The sequence below is a fragment of the Hyperolius riggenbachi genome, chromosome 2 (genome assembly GCF_040937935.1).
Source record: "Hyperolius riggenbachi isolate aHypRig1 chromosome 2, aHypRig1.pri, whole genome shotgun sequence".
NCBI classification, from domain to species: Eukaryota; Metazoa; Chordata; class Amphibia; order Anura; family Hyperoliidae; genus Hyperolius; species Hyperolius riggenbachi.
In genome coordinates, this window is record NC_090647.1 from 506,548,261 (window position 1) to 506,573,695 (window position 25,435).

Sequence of the window (25,435 nt, forward strand, 5' to 3'; positions counted from 1 at the left end):
TTGCTGAGAATCCCCCATGAAGAGATGGACTAGTCCAAAACCTGTCGCTTCTGTCAGATTTCTACTACCTACTGTAAGTGACAGCAACATAGGAGAAAATGATTTATGGCTCATTTTACTCTAGAAAAAGTGTACTTCTTATTTGTCTATGTTTGCACATATTTTAAATTTTACAATTTTTCACCATATTGCCCCTGTAACAGGGGTTGGCCTATGATGAGTTACTTTATTCCAGAGAACAAAAAAGGCCGGTGTGGGAGAGGCAGCATTATTCAAATATGTTCAGTGCAATGAGGAAAGTGCATACACAGAGTTGTAAACAGATGCATTCATGATATTGCACAATGTGAACTAAGATGTGGCTAGCGAGCAGGGACGTAACTAGAAAACATGCCCCCCCCCCCCCATAAAAACTTTGGTAGAGCCCCCAATGTTCGCACCCTTTCCCTTGCCTACCTTCGATGATCCTCAAAGCCTATGGACCCATCAAGCAAATGTCATGAAACAAGAGTGGCCATTATATTCTTTACACCCATAACATGTGTAACCACAAAAACAGCTGATCTGAGGGACAGGCCCCTTTATTGGAGGAAAGTTATAAGTGGGGACCCACTCAAAGCTTTGTGCCCCCCCTTGCGGTTGCTCCCCTGTAGTTACATCCTTGCTAGTAAGTGAGGGAACTATGCAGGCAGGAGGGAGTGTTAGGGGGGGGGCTTACAACTTTTTTTGTGTCCCACGTGATGCCTGGTTATGGCGAACACCAGGAGACAGACGTGTCTTCCAACCAGTGGGAGGCAGTGTGTACATGACGTGTGGATGTACCTGTTACCATAGAAACCATAAACAACCGGCAGCACCGCGAGTAACAGACATCTCAGTTTATGGACCCAACAAAAAATTATAGAACAAGAAATGAAAAGACTTCTGAAAGACAAAACAGGCACCAGGAGTTGGCTGCCACCCAGTTATGGAAATTACAACACAAATTACAATACATAGTATCAATGCAAGTAATCTGCAAAATGGTTTTGAGGTTTTAGGAGTCTTAGGTAATAGTGGATCAATTCAAGTTCCCAGGTGACTGAAACAACAACCTGTGAGGGTATTCCTTTCTTGGTGCTAAGTACATGAAAAGAGCCAGAAAAAACAAAACATGATTTTGGCAGCATGGTGCCGTAGTGGTTAGCTTTCTCCCCTTGCAGTGCTGAATCCCCGATTTGAATCCCAGCCTGGGCACTATCTGCACTGAGTTTTCACCCATGTCTGTGTGGGTTTCCTCCGGGCACTCTAGTTTCCTCCCACATCCCAAAAACATACATATATATTTATATGCATTTTTTTTCAGGTCGACCTTTATTTAGCACCCTCTTTTGGGGGGGCAGGAGCGATCTGCACTGTACTTACAGAGCTTGTCAGTCAATCCAGCAGGTGGAGCTCTAAACAAATATCACATTTTCATTTGTGATCTTTAATATTCCAGTCACCCCAAAAAATGTAATATTACTAAACAAATATGTGAGCCAAACACCACACAAAAATATGACACTCTCTTTAATGTGAATTTTCACACACATATTTTATATCACCCTAATCTAGATTGTGCCTTTAATAACTCCATATCAGTCTAGAAAAACATACAAAAGAAAGTGTGTAGCAATCAGGCAGAACATAATTATAGAAGTGAGCAAATATTGCCGATAAATCTGATTTCTGGACAAACATGAGGAGCTTATCAGCTTTCCTTCCACAGAAATTCAATCATTTGCATTAACTTTCCCGTTATTCCCTTTTTTTTCCTAGAAGAGAAGATAACATGCAATAAGCTGCACAACATCAGTCGGAAACAATCTGGACTTAACAGAAAATCAACCGCAAATCAAAATTCCTAGCTTTGAATAGAATGATAAAAATATGCATGAGGATAGTGACGCCCAAGTTACAATTAACCCCCCTGGTGGTCTGATTCTTTATGGATATTAGGGTCTAGAAGCGGTGCAATTTTTTTTGTAGGCTTTTAGACCCTAAAACCTGGAAAAAAAAATCACACCACAGAGAGATCTGCAGCAGCCCCAGCACTTACCTCCCTGGGATCCAGAGTTGCAGTTCTCCCTCTGTCCTCTGGGTGGCGCTGTAACCCTGTACTAAGATCGTCATCTGTCATCATGACAACAAACTGCAATCTCAGCCGAGGGTTGTAGAGACTCTGAGGACAGGAAGGAGAATGGCTGCCGGTGTCTGGACCCCCCAGGTGGTGAGTGAAAATGCCCGCTGCGTAGTCCTGATAGCGGCTACCATGAATCACGCTCAGGGTTACTGCTCCTGGCTTGTTTCTTCCACCTTGAGCCTGACTCGTAATAACCGCCAAGAAGGTCAAACAAGGGTAAAACCCATAAAATAAGTAATGAAGAGATGGCTTACCTTAAAGGATGACACTAATAGTAGTATAAAAAAACAAGGGTTTTTAGTTTGACAATTAGGCATTTGACATATGGCACGGTGGCTCGGTAGATATCACTCTCATATTGCAATGCTGAATCCCCGATGTGAAGTATATACTCAGTGAAATGGTATACAAGACCCAGGCACGAAAGCCAGCTATCTGCAAATGGTTTGTATGTCCTTCCCATGTCTTGTCTTATCCTCTAAAAATTGGAACTAGATTATGATGGATTTAGGACTATGGTAGGGATTAGATTGTGAGCCCCCCTGAGGGACAGTTAGTACCAAGACTATAAACTCTGTACAGCGCTGCAGAAGATGTCAGCGCTATATAAATAGTAGCGTACGTACAAAAAGGGCGCCTGGACAAAAAGGGCGCGGGGTGTAAACTCTAAATAATAATTAATCATTAATAGGGTTTATAAATATAGTGTGCTATATTTCGTTTACAAATAATGTTTAACAAAATTATAAATCATTAAATAATGTTTATGAAATCGGAAATTGTGAAAACGTTAATCTTCCCTGTTTCAAAAGTTAAACTTATAATTACGTTTATAAAAAAACCAATAATATATGTTTAATTGTTATAATTGTATATTATTGTGAATAACCGTCATTTATGGTTTGTTCTTATAATAAAATCTGAAAATATTGTTTATAAAGATGATATAAATATAACTACGTTCGTAATAAGTGTTGTAATACATTAGTAATTATTACTAAAATTTTACTAAAACTATACCTAAGCCTACTCTTACATAGAACCCTACCTGTACCTATCCCTAACCCCTAGACTCCCCTGTTGGTGCCTAAACCTAAGACCCCCCTATTGGTGCCTAAACCTAAGACCCCCCTGTTGGTGCCTAAACCTAAGACCCCCCTGTTGGTGCCTAAACCTAAGACCCCCCTGTTGGTGCCTAAACCTAAGACCCCCCTGTTGGTGCCTAAACCTAAGACCCCCCTGTTGGTGCCTAAACCTAAGACCCCCCTGTTGGTGCCTAAACCTAAGACCCCCCTGTTGGTGCCTAAACCTAAGACCCCCCTGTTGGTGCCTAAGTAACCCTCCCTGTACCTACCCCTAACCCCTAGACCCCCCTCTTGGTGCCTAAACCTAAGACCCCCCTGTTAATGCCTAAACCTAAGACCCCCCTGTTAATGCCTAAACCTAAGACCCCCCTGTTGGTGCCTAAACCTAAGACCCCCCTGTTAATGCCTAAACCTAAGACCCCCCTGTTGGTGCCTAAACCTAAGACCCCCCTGTTGGTGCCTAAACCTAAGACCCCCCTTTATTATGTGGATAATTATGTTTTACTAATTGTGGATTAAAAAAATATTTTGCAATTTACGTTACGTACTGATCGCTTTATTTTGTGAATAATAATGTTTTACAAACAGTAAGGGATAAAACTTTAAATAATGTTTTAATTATTTAAATAAGATAAATATGTTTAGTATTTTCATAAACGTTATTCGGCACGGGTGCATTTTATAAACGTAAATCACCACAAGTTCAGTTATAAATCATTAAACAGCTCCGGGCGCCGTTTGTAAACTTTATTTAGCTCCTGGCGCCGTTTATAAACTTTATTTAGCTCCGGCGCCCTTTTTTCCTACCCGGCGCCCATTAAACGCTATTTATTATGGGAGTGAATGGCGGCGCCCTTTTTGTCCACTAGCGGCATGCGCCCTTTTTTCCCAGCCCCTAAATAGTAATGTACTAATATTACTGTTATCCATATCAATTAAAAATCATTCTAAAGGACATACACACGAAATGATAGCCAGTATTTCCAATGCACTACATACTTCTGTGGCCCCTCTGTGGTTCGACACATCCCCAATGTATGGAGGTGCATATGCCGATGCCATAGCATGCAGAAAGACGCCCTGAGGCTGCCACTTCTGCCCTGACCTCTGCATCAATACACAAGGGAAGCTGCATTCACATGGCTGGGGGGGGAAGGGGAAGGGGGAGAGGGAGGGGGGTAAAGCTTTCATGTGGACATAGATTCAAGACAAAGTGGCAGAAGGAACAAGGCTGGAAAGTCAAGAAGGAAAAATATTAACAAGTATAGCAGTTAAATATGCATTTTTCAGTGGGAATACAGTCACTCTCGCGTACGTTAAAAAGGGTCGCTGGGAAAAAAGGGCGCGGGGTTTTAAACGATAAACATGGATAACGTTTAAAAATATAATGTACTATATTTCGTTTAAAAATAATGTTTTATAAAGTTATAAATCATTAAATAATGTGCATGCAATCGGCAATTGTGAAAACGTTAATCTTCCTTTTAAAAAGTGAAACGTATAATAACGTTTAAAAAAAAATTAGTAAGTAACCCTCCCTGTACCTACCCCTAACCTCTAGACCCCCTGGTGGTGCCTAAACCTAAGACCCCCCCTGGTAGTGCCTAAACCTAAGACCCCCGTGGTGGTGCCTAAACCTAAGACCCCCCTGGTGGTGCCTAAACCTAAGACCCCCCTGTGATAAGCATTAATAACGTTTCAAAAAAATATTGTGCGGTTTTTCGTTTAAAAATAATGTAAAAAAAAAATTTGTACTGTTTTTCGTTTAAAAATAATGTTTTAAAAAAATATTGCACTGTTTTTCGTTTAAAAATAATATTAAAAAAAATGTATAAATCATTAAATAATGTGTAATCATGAGAAGCAGTTGTAAAACATTAAAAGTCTCCGGGCGCCGCTTTTAAAACGTTATTTTTCTCCGGCGCCCTTTTTTCCTGTTGGATGCCCATTAAACGATATTTATTATGGTAGTGAATGGCGGCGCCTGATTTGTCCACTAGCCTCCTGCGCCCTTTTTTACTGTTACCGTCACTCTCCTGTGTCAATGTCCTACACAACTGCTCGTGCGTCAATGATCACTAAAGATCTGGCTTGCAGCTATTGTATATGATTTGCAAACAATGCATGCTCAATTGACTTGAAGACTCTAATGAATAGTGAATGTTTAAAGGACAACTGACCTGAGAGGGATAAGGAGGCTGCCATATTTATTTCCATCTAAACAATGTCAGTTACCTGGCATCCTGCTGATCTTTTATGCATCAGTAGTGTCTGAATCACACACCAAAAACACGCATTCTCCAAAAGAAGTCAAACCTCTGATTTGCATGCTTGCTTAGGGTCTATGACTAAAAGTATAACGCTGGGCATACACGGTTAGTTTTTGCGCCGATATCGAGCCAGTGGCTTGATGGCGGCCCGTCACCGCTCGTCCGTGCGTACGCAGATCAATCCCTGCTCGGGGATCGAGCGGGGAATCTATCCGGTGGGTCATCGAACCTGTCGGATATTATCAATCGAGCCATCAGCGGCTTGATTGATAAGGAATAATCTAACTGTGTATGTTTAGCATAAGAGGCAGAGGACCAGCAGGACAGCCAGGCAATGTGCATCCTGGAAAAGGAAATAAATATGGCCGTCTTTATAGCGCTCTCAGGTTAGTTGTCCTTCAATCTGTTTATCAAATAACAAAATATGTTTTATTTATAAAATGTAACGATGGGTGTCAGCACACTGAGAGAATCTGATTATTGGTGATCTGCAGTATCGCCAAGAATACAGATATATACCCGATTATTGATGATCTGCAGAATGACCAATAATACAAGTATAACTAACCTCTGGACACCTACAGGTATATAGTGTGAGTGTTTGGTGCAACAGTAATGACTTTGAGTGGGACCACCCGAGGAGCAGGTGGTCCTTGGTAGTATGGGAAATACCTCCCTCTGGAAAGTACAAAGACCTTTCAGCAGCCTGAGGCGTCCAAAGGGGTGGAGCCCCAGGCTGAATAGCAGGAAGGCCCTGTGGCTGAGTGACACCTGGAAGGTTGGCGCCACAAACAGGTCTGGAGACTAATCTCTCAACGGAGAGGAATAGCTCTCAAGGTCGGGCAAGCCAGGTCGGCAACACATGGGCAGATAAAGTACAAAGACAGAAGGCCGATTCGGTAACCAGGGGCAAGCAGGGTTGGCAACAGCTAATCAGTTATGCGTAGGTACCGAATCAGAAAGCGGAGGGATAGTCAGGAATGCAATAGGTCATAACAGATATCAAACAATGCCTAGTCTTGGGTGTGAGGTCCGTGGTCTCTACACTCTGGAACTAGTCTGAAGTATAATATGATGGTACACAGTATCCCTAGACTTGGGTGTGAGGTCCGTGGTCTCAACACCCTGGAACTAGTCTGAAATATAACACAATGATAACACAGAAGTAATCTGGCTCAGTGTGAATTCCCAGGTCCTCCTGGTTCTAACACACTGTGGGATCTGACTATGGTCTGAGTGCTTTCACGTAAGTGTTCGCAACGGCAGACAACTTGAGACTGACCAGGAATAACTATATATAGAGCGGCGCTCTCTGGCGCCACCCACCGCTGATCAGCCAATGGCCACTTGCTCTGCGATCAGCTGACCAACCTGGTCAGCTGATCCCTCCTCGTTTGCCATAAAGGTTCTGCCTCTCAGCGCGCGCGCACGTATTACTCAACCTGTGTGCACTAACAGACCCAGCTAGATCAAACGCACGCTGCTGCGTGCAAACCGCTGAGCTGGACGCGGAATCAGCCGCCTTGCTGTCAGTCCGCGCGGTGGCTTTTCCGCAATCTATCACATAAAACAGTTGTCTTGTGGGAAGAATCTGGGTTGGATCCTATACCATAATGTTAAGATATCTCAGGTACTCTTTTTCATGTTTGTATTGGATCCCAGGTGTGATGTGTTTGATGGGTGCCAGGTGCAGTCAGTGTGGTAGCACAGCCGGCTGTGTAAGCCTTAACTTCATGGTTGTGTGGTCTCCTAGATTTTTAATCTTTTATTAGATTTTTTGGTGAAGTAAAGCAAGGTCTAGCATCATTTTATTCTATTTAGCAGTCCATAACTTGACCTATGCGCCCCCAATAGGAGTATCACCTCTCCTAATAAGTATCTTTGATTTCCGGGACTACCAATTTTTTGTTTTTCCCACAATTTTCTAACCAATTCCAGTAGGCATCTACCATTTTGGCTTACACACATTTTTATATCCAACAACCTGTGTACTCGGTGTAATATTCTTTGTAAATGTATCCTTCATTGTAGCAAAACTATGTCAAATTAACTGGCTTATACATCTGAACGTTATATAGATAAAATGTCTACCAAGATTAGACAAAATAATAGTGTATTAAGGGATGGTCACCCTACAGCTATGACCAGATCTAATATACAGATGTCTCGAGTTAACATGGCAAAAATTGCAGATAAAGGAACATTGTTTTTCTCCTATTATCTCACAAATGTTTCAGAGCTGTACCGCAAGAGCAGCCCAACCATCCTCACTCTATTCTCTAAGTAAGACCCGGAGTTGTTAAACATGCCGGTGATTACTTTTAGCACAAAATGATAAGCTTTGCCTAACCGCATTTTCAGCAGTGGATCACATGCTGGTTTTATTCTCCATTCGTAAAGAGTAAGTTCTGATCTAAGCCTCAAGTAGTAAGGCAATCAATGCTGATGAATGACTAGAAATGGTTTCTTTATTCCAGCTCTTACTGAATAGAAAGTTTCCATTATCTAGTTCAACATCTTCACTCTATCAATTTGACAGGGGCGGGCAGGCCTGCACTCCACCGGTTTCTCTCTGCTGGTGAATGATTCTTTCTCTCCCTTGTATAAAAGAGAAATCAAAGTGCTATAGTGCACAACAAACATCTATTTTAACACAAGCTCTGGTTCATTTTCTTGGGCAGGGGAGCTCCTAGTCAGGTTGGTCTCTATTTTCTCAGGAGAGGTTTCCCAGGGTTCTGAAATTAATAAGGCTGCCTATGCCACGGTGTACTGTCGAGCGGATCTGTTCAAAGGACAGTTCATAACAGATGGTGTAAACCTGCAGCAAGTCAAAAGGGTTCAGTGTGGATTTTCAACCCTTTGAACCTTTCATGGATAGTCTCCTACCTTATCAAGCTAGGTAAACCAATCAATGGAAGGCAGCAGTTCTATAGGGATATCACAGTGGTGTATACCTTACATAGCTAAGGTAATATATGACATGGGGTTTAGCCACTAGTAATTGGAAGTGGCTGGATAGTGTACTGGTTAACGGCTTTGCCTCTGTTACGGGAGACCAGGGTTCAAATCTCGGCTCTTCCTGTTCAGTAAGCCAGCACAGGGACTGCAATTGCAATTTTCTAAAATTTCATCGCACCACTGTGTACAGCGGCTCATGATTTGTACTATTTTTGCGGAGATCTTGTGATTGAAAAATCACATCGCAGTGCAGCCAAGTGTGTACAAGCCCTAAAATAATAATAATAACCCCCCATAAAAGGAGGTGCAGATGTACAAATAAATAGCATGTCTGGCTTTATATACAGTGTTAGCGGGGAAGCTTAGACACCACTTTTCCCTAAAATAGAATGAGTTCAGGTACACTTTAAGTAATCAAGAAACATTCAGATACAAGAAATCTTACTATTCCCTGCAAAAAGATGACCTATACTGCTGTGAGTTGTTGGTTCCTGTTTATGTCTGTTTGGCGACACAGAGGAAAGTGGCACTTTATGGAGAGAGCTACAGAAGCTTGTAAATAAACCTAGTTCCAGTTATTCTGCCTCCGTCATTACTGAACACAGGGCCAGATTTCTGCAAAGGCCACAAAGGCCTAGAAGGTGCCTAGACAAAGGTTGCTACATATGAAAGAGGAGGCTGCACATGGGGAGAAATACATGAAAAAGGGAAGCTAATGTCCAAGGGAGCTGTTCATGAAAGAGAGAGGCTGCAGTACATGGATGTTACACATGGAAGTAGCAGCTGCACATAGAATGGGAGGGGCTCTGCTGCAGAAGGAAGGGGAGTCCCAACACACTTGGCCTAGGGGCAAAACAAGTATAAATCCAGCCTTGACAGAACACAACATGACAAGGAGAGAAAACCATGAGATGTTATATTATGTTGCATACTGTATGATCACAACCAAGGCTTGTAATGTTTCAGTCCTTCCGACCTTTATTAAGTGCACTTGATAAAGGGTGGAAGGACCAAGACATTGTTTTTCTTTACTGTGACTGTCATAATGAAGCATAGGGTTGATGAAAAAAATTCAAGTGGAGTCCTTGAATTCTGCTACTGCTTGAATAATAGTAAGATCTCTGTCTGCTAAAAGGAAACTAGTCTAACTCTAGAAGTCCAACATCAGAATGGAAAATTACACAGCCACAGGCAAGGACAGCCATACAATGGGTTTTTGAATCAGAAAAGTTCTGTTTCATATTTATAATGCACATTAATCAGCGCAAATGCTTTGAGAACTTGCCTTGCTCAATTTAGGGTTTAGTTGGGCTTTCAAGGCAAAAGGTTGGCATGACAACCAGGCATATAACCTTTTTTTGAAAGAAAAGCCACTAATGGCCTCCTCGCTTTTCCTTTCACTTGAAGTTCTGTTTAAATACCAATCAGAATATTAAAAAGGTCTCCATACATTTTCTATACAGTACTAGACCGGTCAAAACTTTTAGTTAGTGAAAAATTGTTAGAGTTCAGGTTCTAACTATTTTACTGTAATCTGTGTTCCAATTGTGAAGAATTATTATTATTATAAGGTAGAATTCTGAGGATTCCATGTTTGTATACTTATACAATAGAGTGTTTGAAATTTTTTAAAAAGGGGGGCTTACAATGTTTTGAAAAACAAAGCTCCAGTCAATAATGTTCTGTACTATGTATTGAAGCCCCTATTTTATGATAAAGACATGTCAATCATAGTAAATGTATTATAAATCCAGGGGCATACTTTGGTGGAGTAGCCACTGCAACTGCAGGAAGGGGGGGAGGAGCTACTGACCTTCCCTTGCTCTGAAATGGCAGCTCAGGTTGTTTTGTGGCTACACTTTATATGGGTGTTAAGAACCTAATGGGCACACTTGTTTTTTGACCCTGGTATGATAAACCCCCATGTTGTGTGAGTCACCAAGGGAACTTCAGCCTAAACAAACATACTGTCATTAAGTTACATTAGTTATGTTAATTAGAATAGATAGGTAATATAACTTTTTACCCACCCTGTTTTAAAAGAACAGGCAAATGTTTGTGATTCATGAGGGCTGCCATCTTTGTCATGGGGGCAGCCATCTTTTTGGTTGAAAGGAGGTGACAAGGAGCAGGAGACACAGTTCCAAATGTCCTGTGTCCTGATAACCCCTCTGAGCTGCACACGCTAGGCTTCAAATGTCAAATTCAAAATTTAAAAAAAAAAAAAAAATTGCACCAAAACTGCAGAACGAGAGCAACAACATCAGAAATCCCATCATGCTTTGCACAGCATCAGGGGGAAAAAGCCCGGGCAGTTTTCTTCTGTGCAGCTAAAAATGAAGCTTGGATAAGAGAAACAAAGTTCTGATGCTGTGAAACTGTTAAAGAAACACCAGGCCTTTTCAGTGCTGCTGAGTCGATTTTTAGTCCGGAGGTTCACTTTAAGGGGGTGTATCAAAGTTTTTTCTGGTGGGAGGGGAATGATTTGTAGTTAAACCCCTTATTAGAATTTGCCTTGTTGAATTGGAGTTTTGTTGACTTTTAAGGCTGTGTTCACACTATTTCATCGCATTAGCACACTCCTTTTTCGACACATAGCATTCTTATTCATATGGATAAAAATGCAGACGTTTCTTGATCTCATAAAAAATAAATAACTAGAATAACATACAAGTCATCTGGAAAATTGTGGACAGTTGTCAGGCTAATTAAACCATTAAACCTGACAGAAACAGGCAAAGTAGCTTCACAAAGTGGCTTCACATTCAGTGAAGGACTGACCAGAAAGCCATGAATGGAAATGGAAATATAAAAGGAATGTGGAGAGTGACATTTAACCAGTTCACCCCCAAGGGTTTTTACTCTAACGGACCAGAGCAATTTTCACTTGTCAGTGCTCCTCCCTTTTATTCCCGAATAACTTTATTACTACTTATCACAAGAAAATGATTTATACCTCATTTTTTTCCCCACCAATTAGGCTTTCTGTGAGTAGTACATTTTGCTAAGAATATTTTTATTCTAAATGCGTTTTAATGAGAAAAAAACAAAAAAAAGAAAAAAATCATTATTTCTCAGGTTTTAGCCATTATAGTTTTAAAATTAAACATTCTCCTGTGGATAAAACAAGCACATATTATTTACCCAGCTGTCTCGATTATTAAACCATTTAAATTATGTCCCTATCACAATGTATGGCGACAATATATTATTTTGAAATATAGGTGTTATTTTTCTGTTTTGTTTTTTTTTGTTCTGGACATAATTACCAGTCTCAATGTAATAAATTAAAATTAATTTTCCCCCATAAAATATAGATTAAAAAAAGCTAAGTCCATAAGGAAACTATTTGTTTATTTATTTTAAGCTGATTTTTTTTTTACAAGTGTTTTTTTTTTGGGTGGGAGGGTCATAAGTGCAATTTTATTAATGATGTGTATGTAATTGTGTATGTCTGTATTTTGTATGTGTAATATATTTTTGGCCACACTTCGTTATAGGAAGTGATCACTTTTTTTTTTTTTTACACTTAATTGAACAGTAACAATTTCCTGTTTTTGTGAATGGACGTAGCCGCTGTTCACGGTCACGTCCATTCACTCCAGGCACTGCGATTGGGTAGAGGACTGTTCGGTCCTCTTCCCCAATCACTCAGCACGGGATCCCGGCGGAATCGGCGGCGGTAGCAACGCACACACGGCGGTAGCGGCGGCGGGAACGCGCAACGTAATAAAACGTCATGTTGCTGTTAATAGGGTAAAGCATGACGTTTTAATACGTTAGGGTGTCATTAAATGGTTAAAAGATCCAGTTGTGTGATAGGTGGTCAGCCTTGACTGAGAGGCTTATGCATAAAACTTGGCTAAAGTTACCATGCCCAGAGAGCAAACCAACAACAACCAGCACTTACACAAGGTAGCATGTGTTGAGCAATTAGAATGAGCTGTATTACCTAGATAATGCAAGCATTACTAGGCTAATGTACATTATGCTATTTGCCTAGCATGCACTACTCTTACAACACCCACATTACCTAGATTACACAGGTCACACTAATTATGCAACATGCGCTACCTTAACCACTTCAGCCTTCAGTGTTTTTTCACCTTATGCATCTGAACAACTTTCACCTCCCATTCATTCACCAATTACTTTATCACTACTTATCACAATGAATTGATCTATATCTTGTTTTTTCAGCCACCAATTAGACTTTCTTTGGGTGGTACATTGTGCTAAGAATTTTTTTTTTCTAAATGCATTTTAATGGGAATATTATTAAAAAAATGGACAGATAGATTACATTATAAATGTATGTGTGGTAATGTTTATTAATAAAATGTATGTAGGTGTAATTTTACTATTTGGCCACAAGATGGTCTCATTCATTTTTTTTTTTTTTAGGCATCCTGTATGCGTATAGTATGCTTGCAGGAGGTAAATAGGGGATGTGTTACTTAGAATGATCGCAGCTTCTCATACAAGCCATTGGTCTTTCTAACAGGGACTTAGATCAGTGAATGGGAACGGTGTTCCCATTCATTCATTTCTGGGCTAACGGCGGGGGGAGCATGCGCGGGAGCACGCGCGACCGCCAACAGCAGCGAGCAGCAGTAGGGGCAGACTTTTGGACGTAGCAGCTACATCCAAAATGCTTAAGTAGTTAAGTAATGGCAAAGTTGTTATGCACTCCCTGCTTATGACAATTTTACCAAAGTTTTGTGCATTAGCCCTTGAGTCACAACCTGGTACATTAATGCAAAAGTGTCAAAACAATTAATCTGCATACTGCTTCTGAACTAGTGAGGTTATAAAAATGGAGGATCACACCACTGGCAAGAGTTTTTGGTTTTTATTTATTTTTATTGCAATTAGATTAGAACCTGCATATTCTTTTTGAATCGGCCAGCACCAGGAAGTACATTTTTTGTTACAGGACAAGCAGTTAAGGTAGCATGACTTACTCTGAAGTGTAGCTCGTTTTTCTAGCAGTCCTTTGTGACCATTGCAGGCATCTGATGACACATGAATAGTTGCTTTCTGATTATGGATGGGGATGGTCAATGAGATGAAAATAATTTTGAGCTGGTGATGAAGGACTATGCATATGCTGTATGCAAAGGTGTGTACTTTGAAAGTGGATTGGGACGTAAGACTCAAAGTGCCCATTAACAATCTAATGTCCTGTTCATTCGACCATCCAATCAATCAGGTCAGACATCCCTGGTGGTGCTGATCCATAACAAATGATGTTTTTTTTTTCCAGATTTGTTTCTATGCCTGTTACTCAAAAAGCCAGAGCTATAATTTTACACATAGTAGTGTATCCCTTTAAGGGTTGAAAAAACAACTATAAACATCAAGCAAAGATGCCCCCTGTAGGGACTGTAGTTAATGTATCACATCAACATTCAAAGTTGGTGAAAAAATGTCAAATTTTATTATGGGACTTATCCAACAAGAACAATTAAAAACAAAAACTCCTTCTAAATCTGATTGTAATCAGAAGTCCCCAGTAGCTGAAGATAGCGCATATTGGGCTTGATTCACTAACTGGCGGTAAGCCTGAGGAGGGGGATTTCCCCGAAACATGTCGTGTTTTGCTACTGATTTGATAAACGCAAGTTTATATGCCATTCAATACAGTATTTTCCATTGTGAAGTGGTGACTCACAGAGGGATTGTGCACCGGCAAACCAGGAGTCATACCTGGTGTAGGAGTCCAGCTCAGCAACCCCCTTGCTGTGGTAAGCCAGTTAGTGAGCCTTAACACTTTGTGGGTACAAACCAGGAAGCTAGGGGCTTGATTCACTAAGACAAACTCACTAAGACAAATAGCGTGCCTTATTAGGGTTAAGGGGCCTTATCAGAGTTAGCATGCCTTATCAGAATAGCACATGCTATTCTGATAAGGCACACTAACTCTGATAAGACCCCTTAACTCTAATAAGGCACCGATAATAAGGCCCCTTATCTTTGATAAGGCACGCTAACTCTGATAAGGCCTCTTAACTCTAATTAGGCCCACTAAGTGGCTCTTCACTACGGCGCTAAGTAGTGAATCAAGTCCATTGTGTGCAATATAGTGCAACATTTAGTTCCAGAGTAATAAATACAAATAGTGCATATGCAGTGAACCAATTTCACTGTACAATTAACCAATCGTTACAACGTTACTACAAAAAATATACGATTCAAAGTGCTGCCTGCAAATTCAATCAGTACAATACATATCACAATGCCGTGCAAATAAACACACAAAAATGATGGTATGAATAAGCCGACAGTGTAAAGTTGGAATAAATATATGATAAAGTGCGGAGTGCTTACCAATAAATGTAAGACAAGGGAGAGGCTGGAGATGCCCTACGAGCTCGCAGCGCACGGCTCATTCTACGGTTTCTATGCCTGTCATTGGATTGGTTAAGTTTACCGGACTGTTTCCGGCCAATTGCAGTTCCCCAGCTGCTGTGTGACGTCCTTTTATAGCTCCCCAGGTTGTCAACTGATCCCCTTCAGTTCAGATGACACATCGGGGCTTTCCACAGCAAAGCTGTGAGCTGTAAGAAGTGAAAAGGATGGCGCCCGGAGGATGTGCAAACAGTTTCTGCTGCACACCGCTTTGCTGCTAATCAGTTGGGGGAGGACAGCTCAGAAGGTTCTCAAGCAACCGGCATGCCCTGCCCACATGTCTGGCATCAGGCAATCCCTGCCTGTGTCAAATAAATGAGACTTTACTGTATACACTTTGTAAAGCAGGAGATATCAGTGGTATATAAACTCACAATAATAAAACTGTAGACAACTATTAAACCTGTCTACATACGGTTGTGTAACCTAAGCACGTTCATTATTTATGGAGGTTTCCTGGTCTGCTTAGTGTGGTCCTCATTTGTCAAAACATAGTAGAAAGCAGAGCAATCGTAACCTCTCCACCCTCGCCAAGGTTTTCCAGATCCCAAAGGACTTCACAATGGCCTGGAGTATCTTTATCTCAATAGTTACCTTTTCATTTACACAATTACCTAGAGCACAGAATAAAATGCTGCAGTGAAGATGCTAATATATAGAAATACATATATGTTTACACATAAAAGATCAAAAAGAAATAAAAAAAAACTCAAGGCGCCTATAATAATACGGCATAACGGCATGCTTTGGAAAGGGCAGGTTAAGAACGGGCTTAGGCTTCCTAGGCTATGAAGTCAAGAAGGAGCGTACCGAGAGATAAGTAGTGAAAAATAAGAGGTAAAAGACTGGTGAAGGACTTTAGAGATAAAGGAGGGGATTTAGAAGAACTTTGGTGTGTGCTGAGAAGAAAGAGGAAGAAAGTATGAACAATGTTTGCAGTGCGTCTCCCAAGAGAGCAAATTAGTCAATCGCAAGCAATGGAGGGGTAAAGTGGGAGATACGATATAGACACAGAGTGAGCTTCAGTAATCCTAGACTGATAAGGTAAAGGCATACGTTAGTGATACAAGATGGACTTAGTGGGAAGAGGCCACGCTGTGTGCCGGAGATACTGAAGCAGATATTAATCATGTCTGACTGATCAGGGAAACAAAGAGTAATGGCTTCAAACCGTACATAAAAATCAGTAGCCATGTGGGCATATTTCGCTTTCATTGTAGAAAGGTTGTAATTCTGTTCTCAGTTATAACTAGAAAGTATTTTACTGTATCCTGAAATTTTGATCCACTAATTACTGTATGAATGTTCATTTTCTGCATCTGACGAAAACTTGATTTCTGCCTTTGCTCTTTTTAAATGTAACAAAGTCGGAGCAGTAAACTGTTGGCTTAACCTTTAAGAGTTATCTCTTGTCTAAACAACTTACTGTGTTCATTATACACTTTGCTTGTGCTAGGCCTGTTGAGCTTGCTGACACAGTTAAAAAGTCACTACAAAGACATATAAAGTAAAGGATGTACTTAATTATTTAGAATGCCCATTTTTACATTAATTATCCTGGTTTAAGCATCAGAAACACTTCCTATGTATAGTATATATACTGCTGTATCTGGGTATGTAACCCGCCCTCCCAGTGATGTTTAGCCTAGGCTATGATGTCAAAAAGCCTTCTCCTCCCAATGCACTCTGGGAGACAAGGAGTTGTTCCTGCTCTCTTTGCAACACATAAACGAACATTCCACAGTGAAGCACAATGCCAGCAGTAAAAATGTCACCACCTTTGATGCATTTAAAGATAAATCGTAAGCAAGAATTTAACTTCATCCCAATCAGTAGCTGATACCCCGTTTCCCATGAGAAATCTTTTCTTTTTTTTTTAAATGTGAGGATTGCGAGCTGTGCGCACGCTATGCGCGGTAGTGCAGCATAGGGTACGCTAGTAACTTCCATGCGCACCATTCACATAGCGACTGCTCCACTCATCCTGGCCTGGGCCTTGTCAGGTTCAGTGGCTTCATAGGACGTGATCCCTGCACTTTGATTGGCCCAATAGACTGCCTGTCACTTGATTACTTGAATCCGCTGCACCGATCTCAGGATAAAAGTCCAATTTTTATTGGGGCAATTGTGGACAAACAGCAATACAGCTCACGTGTATCGGAGCAAACTTATGACTCCTTAGTCATATCAATGAGCTATGAGTAAGGAGCCATAAGTTTGATCCGATACACGTGAGCTGTGGACTTTTATCCTGAGATCGATGCAGTGGAATTCTTATCTACTACATTTACCTGGCTCCTTGGTGTTTTGCTCCCGATCACAGCAGGTGCAGTGGTTGCAGCGACCTGTTCCTTGGATTGTATGTATCCTTGTAGGTGTGAATATAGTAAAAAGAAAGAAGTAATCTGAAATGTGAGAAAGGAGTCGTGTTCAAGAGACTCTAAAGCCTCTTAAAATTCATCTTTTTATTTAACAATCCCCTTCTACACCATCATTCCTTCTAAAACACCGCTATACCACAACAAAACGCAGTGTTTAACCCCCCCAAACACCGGGGCAAAAATCCACGACTTTCCTGGTCGTGGATTTTGCTGCCCGGTGAGGCAGAGCTTTTAGCTTTAGCTCTGCCTCCATTTGTGTCAATCAGCAATAATCACCGCCTCTTACCGCCCTTCAGTGAAAGAAGACTGAGAGGGGCGGGGAGAGGAGGCAATCAGCGCCAATTGACGGGAGTAGAGGCAGAGCTACAGCCCAAAGGTCTGCCTCTACTAGGAAGCGCTCCTCCAACATTGCCCCGGGGATTTAAGGGTGTTTAACACAGCGTTTTGCCACGGATAGCGGCGTTTTAGGTGGGGTAATAGTGTAGAAGGGGATTGTTAAATAAAAAGAGTAATTTTAAGAGGCTTCAAACTCTCTTTAAGTGAAACATTTGTGTATACTCCCATCCAGATGCTTTCTGAGCCATGCTGAGAAACAGTAATAACAATTTTGGCCCACAGAAAAAAAATGTTTTTTTTCCTTTCTTTTAGGTTTGTTTTTCATGTTTCATTCTGTCCTGCTCAGATATTTGCCCCTTTTTTGTGTAGGAGGTGAGGGAAGCAAAGCTAGAAAAGTCTGGGGAACTGTCCAGACCATTTTTACTTTATATAATACACTTTATTAAATTAGACTTTCTGTACTACCAGAGAGGATTGGAGAAGGTAGAGGGTGAAGAAGAAAGACAAGTGTAAGGCCAAACAGAATCAATATTACTCGATGAATAGACTGGCTTACATTATGTGGGCCAGAGCTATTAGTGCTTGAAAAGACTTCCACCAGATGTTGGTCAAACAGCTGAATGAGTGATGTTTCGGCTGATCTCTGCTGGGGATTAGCCATCGGGAGCAGTTTGCAGGCAGGAAAGCGTAATATAGAAATTTATTGCGGCATTCTTCAATATATTTCTTAATGTCTGCATTGTGGATCCCGTACATTACAGGATGAAAAGGTACTCTATCAAATGTATTACAAGATATGAACTACGGTTCCCGTTTCAACAGACCACTATGTGCTTTAAAGTTTGAACGTAACCTGTTTAATACCATAATTTATCACTGAATGATTTGTTTTTAACATCTGCAAGCTCCAGTATTTGTAGGTGTTTTCTAGGAATGAGTTGTCTATTGTGGTTCTGTAGAGAGAAATGGCAGGGCATCCAAAACCAGGATGCATCTGAATGGCTTAAAGTCATTGGGAACCGCTTTATAAAAAAGGTAAACAGATACCTACCGAAGGAGAGGGAAGGCTCTGGGTCCTAATGAGCCTTCCTCTCCCGGTGCCCGCGGTGCTGCGCTGTCCCCAGGAGGCAGTGTTTCACTAAATTGGTCAAATACTGCTCCTTCCGCCAGTGAAAGTGACTTCGGAAAGTCTATGGGAGCCCGAGTACTACCAAAGATGGACCCACTCCATACTGCGCACGCGCGAGCGCCTTCTATCGTGCAATCGCACATGCGCAGTACGGAGCCGCCAGTTCCGGCTCCCAAAGTCTCCCTCGGCGGGGGATGAGAACAGGGGAGCCAGCACTGCACCGAGGGCCCCGGCAGAGTAGAGGGAAGACTCATTAGGACCCAAAGCCTTCCCTCTCCTTAGGTAAGTATCTGCTTTCTTTTTTTATAAAGTGGTTCCCAATGACTTTAACAGCAATCCCTACTGTTTACAAAAATGTAATCGTCATCTGATTATTGGACTCACCGGCATTCAACGTTGGCGAGTCTGGCAATTGCATCTGGCCCAGTTTCCTTTTTTATGCAAAGAATTGTGAAAACAGAAAGCTATACTATGATTAATGGCAACTGATTTTATTCTGATGTCATTGTAGTTAGTTCTTGTGCTCATTAAAATATATTTTGCACATATTTTAAATTTTAAAATTTTTCACCATAGCGCCCCCTTAATGGGGTTGTGGAATAATGGAAACGTGTGTGTGTGGTGTGGTGTGGTGTGTGTGTGTGTGTGTGTGTGTGTGTGTGTGTGTGTGTGTGTGTGTGTGTGTTTGTGTGTGATTGTGTGTGTGTGTGTGTTTGTGTGTGATTGTGTGTGTGTGTGTGTGTGTGTGGTGTGGTGTGTATGGTGTGTGTGTGTGTGTGTGTGTGTGTGTGTGTGTGTGTGTGTGTGTGTGTGTGTGTGTGTGTGTGTGTGTGTGTGTGTGTGTGTGTGTGTGTGTGTGTGTGTGTGATTGTGTGTGGTGTGGTGTGTGGTGTGGTGTGGTGTGGTGTGGTGTGGTGTGGTGTGTGTGTGTGTGTGTGTGTGTGTGTGTGTGTGTGTGTGTGTGTATATATACAGTATATATATTGTCAGCGTCACGGAATATGTTGGTGCTTTGTAAATCAATGATAATAGCAAACATCAGAAGATATATCAAGAGAAAGTTTTGCAAGGAGAGTTCATATTACATATGAGTTAAGATTCTACAGTAAAACAAATATTGGACTTCGAACAGTTAAAACACACTGTCATTTCAAAATATTAATTAATGCTTTCCAGACTACATGACATGATTCTGTTGCTATGGAGATACATTTTATATTTCCTTTTTTCCGTGTGTTAGCATCAACTAGTTATACAGAGCTCTCTTGTTTGTAGGCAAAGCTATTTCTTTACAGATGGAACAAAAACATTAATTGCAGTGTCCAAAAAAGAATGCAGATTTCGCTCATATGATGGAGTGTATGGCTCCTTCAGGAAGATGACAAACTTAACCTGAATGTTTACTTTTTATTTGTTTTAAATGGTTGAGTCTAAAATTGGAAGCAACCCCGATATTTAAAATAAAATGTATTCTTTCTGTACATTGGTGACATCATCTTGGAAGGCTTACAAGTGTATGTGCTGATGTCTTATATTTTTCAATTAGTTGTTTAAAACGTTATTTCACAAGTAAGTTTTTAACACAGGGCACATCAACATTTGCAAAGTGCTGTGAAACTGAAGCGAAAATAAGCATATGAGATAATCAATTGTATAGTACAGATAATCAATAGAACATAAGTAGCAAAGAAGAGAGTCTCATATTTTTATTTTCAGTTACACAGTTTTATTTATAGCATTGCATCATGTCACGGCTGCAGTTTAGAATCCACACTCAGTATTTTATGTGGATGTAAGCTATTATGCGGACTACCGAACTTATGGTCGGTAACCACAGAAAACTTCTGCATTCTCAGATTGGCCTAATACCTCTGAGGTTTCTGATAGGCCTAAAATTTCCACGGTTGTCCGATTTCCATGGTAACAATTCTACATTCTCCGATTGGTTCAATGCTTCTGAGGTCCCTTTCACACTGGGGTGTTTTCACTGCATTGTGTTATCACACAGTAACGCTCGACAATTAGCCTTTCATACCTACGCGTTGGGATGCGCCGTGGCAGAAGTGTAATTTTTGACACTCCGCGGCAACAAGCGCATCCATGTGTTGTCGAGCATCTTCAGCGGCGAAGTGCAGTGAACCGGAAATCATGTAAGTCTATGACAATGCAGACATTTTAAGGCGACCGCCCCAAGTATTCGTGTTACACATGCGCAGAAGCGTTGTTTTGTCAATTTTCGGCCACAGCAAGTGAGTGCTAGAGAGCCTCACTTCCTGCTTGGTCTGCTGCCAGACGGAGATTGCTGCGTATTAACATGGAAATACCCGAAGCCTGTTTTTGGCAATGCGGTGTGATATGACCCCCTGCATCTCAAAAATAAACAACTCCCAGTGTGAAGCCAGCCTCAGTGAAGTGATTGACTTACATTTCTGAGTTGCAGTAATGCGGCATTTCCCGGGGAATTCTGATGTCCGCATACCTATTTCCACATATCGTTTTCTGCCGCAGTAAGCCGATTTTTGATTAGTACCTTGAAAATTGTAATTCTGCATCAATTTTCCCAGCATCCCTACTGAGGACCTGCTGGTCTGCACTGTCCAATCATCATGAGTCCTTCCGTGTCCATGGTTTTTGGCTATAATCTCTGGCTAGAATGACGTCAGAAACCCTCGAAACCCTGAACAAGATTATAGATCACTGACAGAGAGCGCATTTTTCATTTACTGTATTTAGCAGTTTGCCTGGAGTTCAGAGGAATCGAGTAAACACCTTGACTTTCATATAGCACCAGTCATTTCCTGAATGACACAGCTAGCTCGGTGATTGAAGTTACCTGTTGCTTCTTCTATAGCAACTCTCCGGTGTAATCTAACCAACCACGTGACAAAAAAAGTATGTACTTGAATATTTACCACACTAATAAAACCTTTAAATCCAGAGCTGTAATTCTCAATGAAAGAGTTACCTTGCAGTCTCAGAATCAGCTGTCATGGTAACATCTGTGTTTGTATGATAATAAAATGACAGATAAGTGCGTTGCCACTGTGAGCAGGAGAAGGAGATTGTACAAAGCATCTCTCAGCAGGGAGAGAAATATGTTGAGAGAAGTGAGAGAGAGAGAGAGAGAGAGAATGTGCTGTTGAGGGGAGGAATACAGGGAAAGACAGGGGAAAAAAGCCGCTGATTGGAACTGTTGGACAGCTATATCTCCTTGTACAGAACGGGAGGCGTTGTACGCCCACAGATCCTAACTTTGCGTTGTGGGAAGACTTATAAAATTATGACATGAAAGTAATGGCGGTTAAGAAATATCCTGCTGACAAATTTAATGGTTTAGTCAGGGATATCCATGTGTTCCCACGTTAAAACGCCAAGTGTTCTTTCAAGTTAACTTGCCCTATTCCTATTCAATTAGAAGGACCTACAAAAAAAGGAAGAAAAAAATGGCTGTAATTATAATTTCAGATGCTATCTGGGTCTTCCTGCAACCAGCTTGCCAGCACAGCAATCTTTTCGAAATAGTCACCAAAACCGTTTCCTAACAATAGTTTGAGTGACGTTAATTGTAAGTGGGTACAAACGCTTTAAGCCTAATTCATTCGCCAGATAATTTTTAGCTAAGATGGTTGATTGGCATATGATAAAGGCGCCCATTGAAAAGGGCGCAGGAAATAGCTGGTCGTAAAATATTGGCAAATGTATTGATATTCTACAACTTGATTCATATGGTAAATATCAATAATATTAACCCCCCCCCCCCCCGGTGGTGCCCACACTTAACCCCCTCCAATGGGCACCTAACCTTAACCACCCTGGTGGGTGCTTAAGCTTGTTCCCCAATACTTACCCTATGACGCCCCACCGACGTCCTGTTGAAAAGGGCTATTTTAGTGGGCGCCCTTTTTAAGCAGGATGCATATGGCACCCTACTCAGTTGCTCTGGGTTGTTTGGGGCCAATTTGGCCAATATTATAGTGTGTGCACAGCTGCCTCCTAGTGTTAATGATCTGCCCACCCATAGTGCTTACTCTAGTGGGCCACCCTCCTCATCACTATTCCCCTATTCTTTCATAGTACATTTTGCTAGGGTGTGACCAAACACCAATCAATAGGGGGATACACAAGTGAATATGTGTATTGAGTGTATGTATTGAATATATTGTATAGTTCCCCTTCACACCAATGCAGTTTGGTGTTAGAAAAAGAAGACCCAAGTGGTATTCTGCTCAGCTGTGTTGGATGCATAAAATTACAGCTAGTGGTGGTGAAGGTCCCTTCTCGAGAAGCGGTATTGATTAAGGTGGAATTTTATTTTTCCATCCCCTAGGCCAATGTTTTTGTGGCTACCTTTTTATATGCAGGAGCCCATTTCATATGTAACATCCATATACAGAAACCCTTTTTTTCAATGAACAGTTCCCTTAAGCAGCAGCTCTTCTATGTGTTGCTATCCCTTTGCAGTCTCCTCTTCCATATGCAGCAGTACCCCTTCCACAGAAAACCCTTTCCTATGCCCAGCTACCTCCTCGGGCAACGGATAGCTTAGGCCCATGTCTGTGTGGTCTTTTCAAAAATGTGGCCCAAGTACTGAACATCCTCAGAGCGAAACATTGTTCACAGTTATAGTGATTGTTCCTACAGTATATAAAATGTCCACTATGTTCCATTGGGACGTATGCCCCCAACTTATTTTTTGTTCCCCAGTCTCCAGGTCCCATCATGACTGTGAAATGTTGGAATTCACCACATTTGTAGTCATGGTGTGAAGTACCACTTGACAAAGAAGCCCCCCTGTGCGTACGTGTCATTCTGTCGCCCTGTCAGTTGGGCGTAGGGTGAGATGATTGACAGCTTTCCCTGTTGCTGCTCGCACTCCAGGCAGTGTTAAACACTATTCCCCCTCCGAGTCATAGCAACTCGGAGGAACACTTAATTCGGAGTTACCTGACTTACACTGAAAATCTGGCTGTGTGGCTATAGCTGTAATATCATTATGTCTATGGAGGGGGCTCAAAGCAATGAGCATGTGGAATAAGCATTGTAATAAGCAGACATTGAATAGTCCTGCACCAAACACTATCAATTAATTCCTAACATACCTCTAAACGGTACTGTGCACTAAGGACACATGGTTTTTCAATCTTCACAAAACAATAAAATAATCAATTAGAATTAAACATACAATAAAAATACCAACTAAAAAAAAAAACACAAAAAAGCTTTAGCCAAATCTAAAAGTGCTTATGTTTAGCTAGAAATGCCTTGAGCAGAAATGAATAGTATGCGGCAAAGAAAAAAAGTTTGACCTGAAAAAGTACTGAAAAGAAAGTTCCTACTGTTCCTTCTTTCTAACCTGAAGAAAGAGGAAGCTTTTTTTGTAGCTCCATTCCAGAAAGGCAATGTGATTGAAGCCTTCGGGAAGAAATTCCCCTCTCAGATCCGCATGCTGGATATCTTTATGTACAGACAGCCTTCCCAGAATGCAACTACTCTGTACTACTGCATACAGCACTTATTCTTTCCTCTGTTAACGCCAGACACAAGAGTAGACACTTTCTGCATCTCACTTTTTAGGTGGCGCTATGTCAATGTGTGGACTTTTTTTTAAAATAATTTTTATTTTGTTTTTCATTTGTGATTAAAGCGGGATTAAACTCTGTTTTTCAAAAATGAATGTTACAATAATTGCCCCCCAGTAAATAATGACTTTACCATCAGGATAATGTACCTGTTTAAGCCTACAGTCCCTTATTTATGAAGACAGAGAAAGTACTTTTTCTAGCAACTCAATTTCAGGAGTGATTTCTGGAGCAATTTTGGAGCAATTGCGATATTTGGAGGGATTGTGATTACTGGGCGATTCTGGAGTGATTGCTTATTTTTATGAAGAAGTGAACTCAGGATGGATGCTCACCCAGTATGAGTATAAAGGAAAAAGAAAAGCAATTTACCATGTACAGTTCATTTATTGTAAGGGTGCTAAATGTTTTCTTTAACCTATTTTGGTTCCTGGATGTAGAAACTACGTCCAGGAACCATGGGCGCTACCGCGCGCTCCCGCGGCCGATTGCATGCTCCCGGCCCATGGTTCGTTAGCCAGGCAATCAGTGAATCGGGCTATGGTGCCCGATCACTGATTGCTCTCCCCCGCTGAAAAAGCGACAGCTTCTCTCGGAAGCTGCGCCTTTTCTGGCTGTTACCTCCCCCATGCGTCGCTCTAATCGCGTGTTACGCTTAGAGTGGCGGCATGTAAACAAACTCATGGCCGCCATCTTGTGGCCAAAAAGTAATACTACAACTAAAAGTAAAAAAAAATGAAAATTAACACACATTTACATTATAAACCTATTGTTTACTTCGCACCCTCCCAAAACTACCCAAATAAAATGTTTACTATAAAAAAAAAAAAAAAACATTACAATAAAAAAAAAACATGTCAATATTTACCTAAGGGTCTAAACTTTTTAAATATCAATGTAACGATGAAATATTTCTATATATTTTTTTATTTTAAACTTGTAAATAGTGATAGATGCAAAACGGAAAAAATGCACCTTTATTTCCAAATAAAATATTGTCGCCATACATTGTGATAGGGACATAATTTTAACGGTGTAATAACCAGGACATATGGGCAAATACAATACGTGAGTTTTAATTATGGAGGCATGTATTTTAAAACTATAATGGCTGAAAACTGA

The 25,435-nt window shown here is 41.0% G+C and overlaps 1 long non-coding RNA gene across 1 annotated transcript in view; it reads left to right on the forward strand.

Moving 5' to 3' along the window:
* The window catches only part of LOC137544998 (uncharacterized), a 78,703-nt gene that overhangs the window by 32,487 nt on the left and 20,781 nt on the right, over positions 1-25,435 (forward strand). The gene's annotated exons all lie outside the window — the stretch shown is intronic.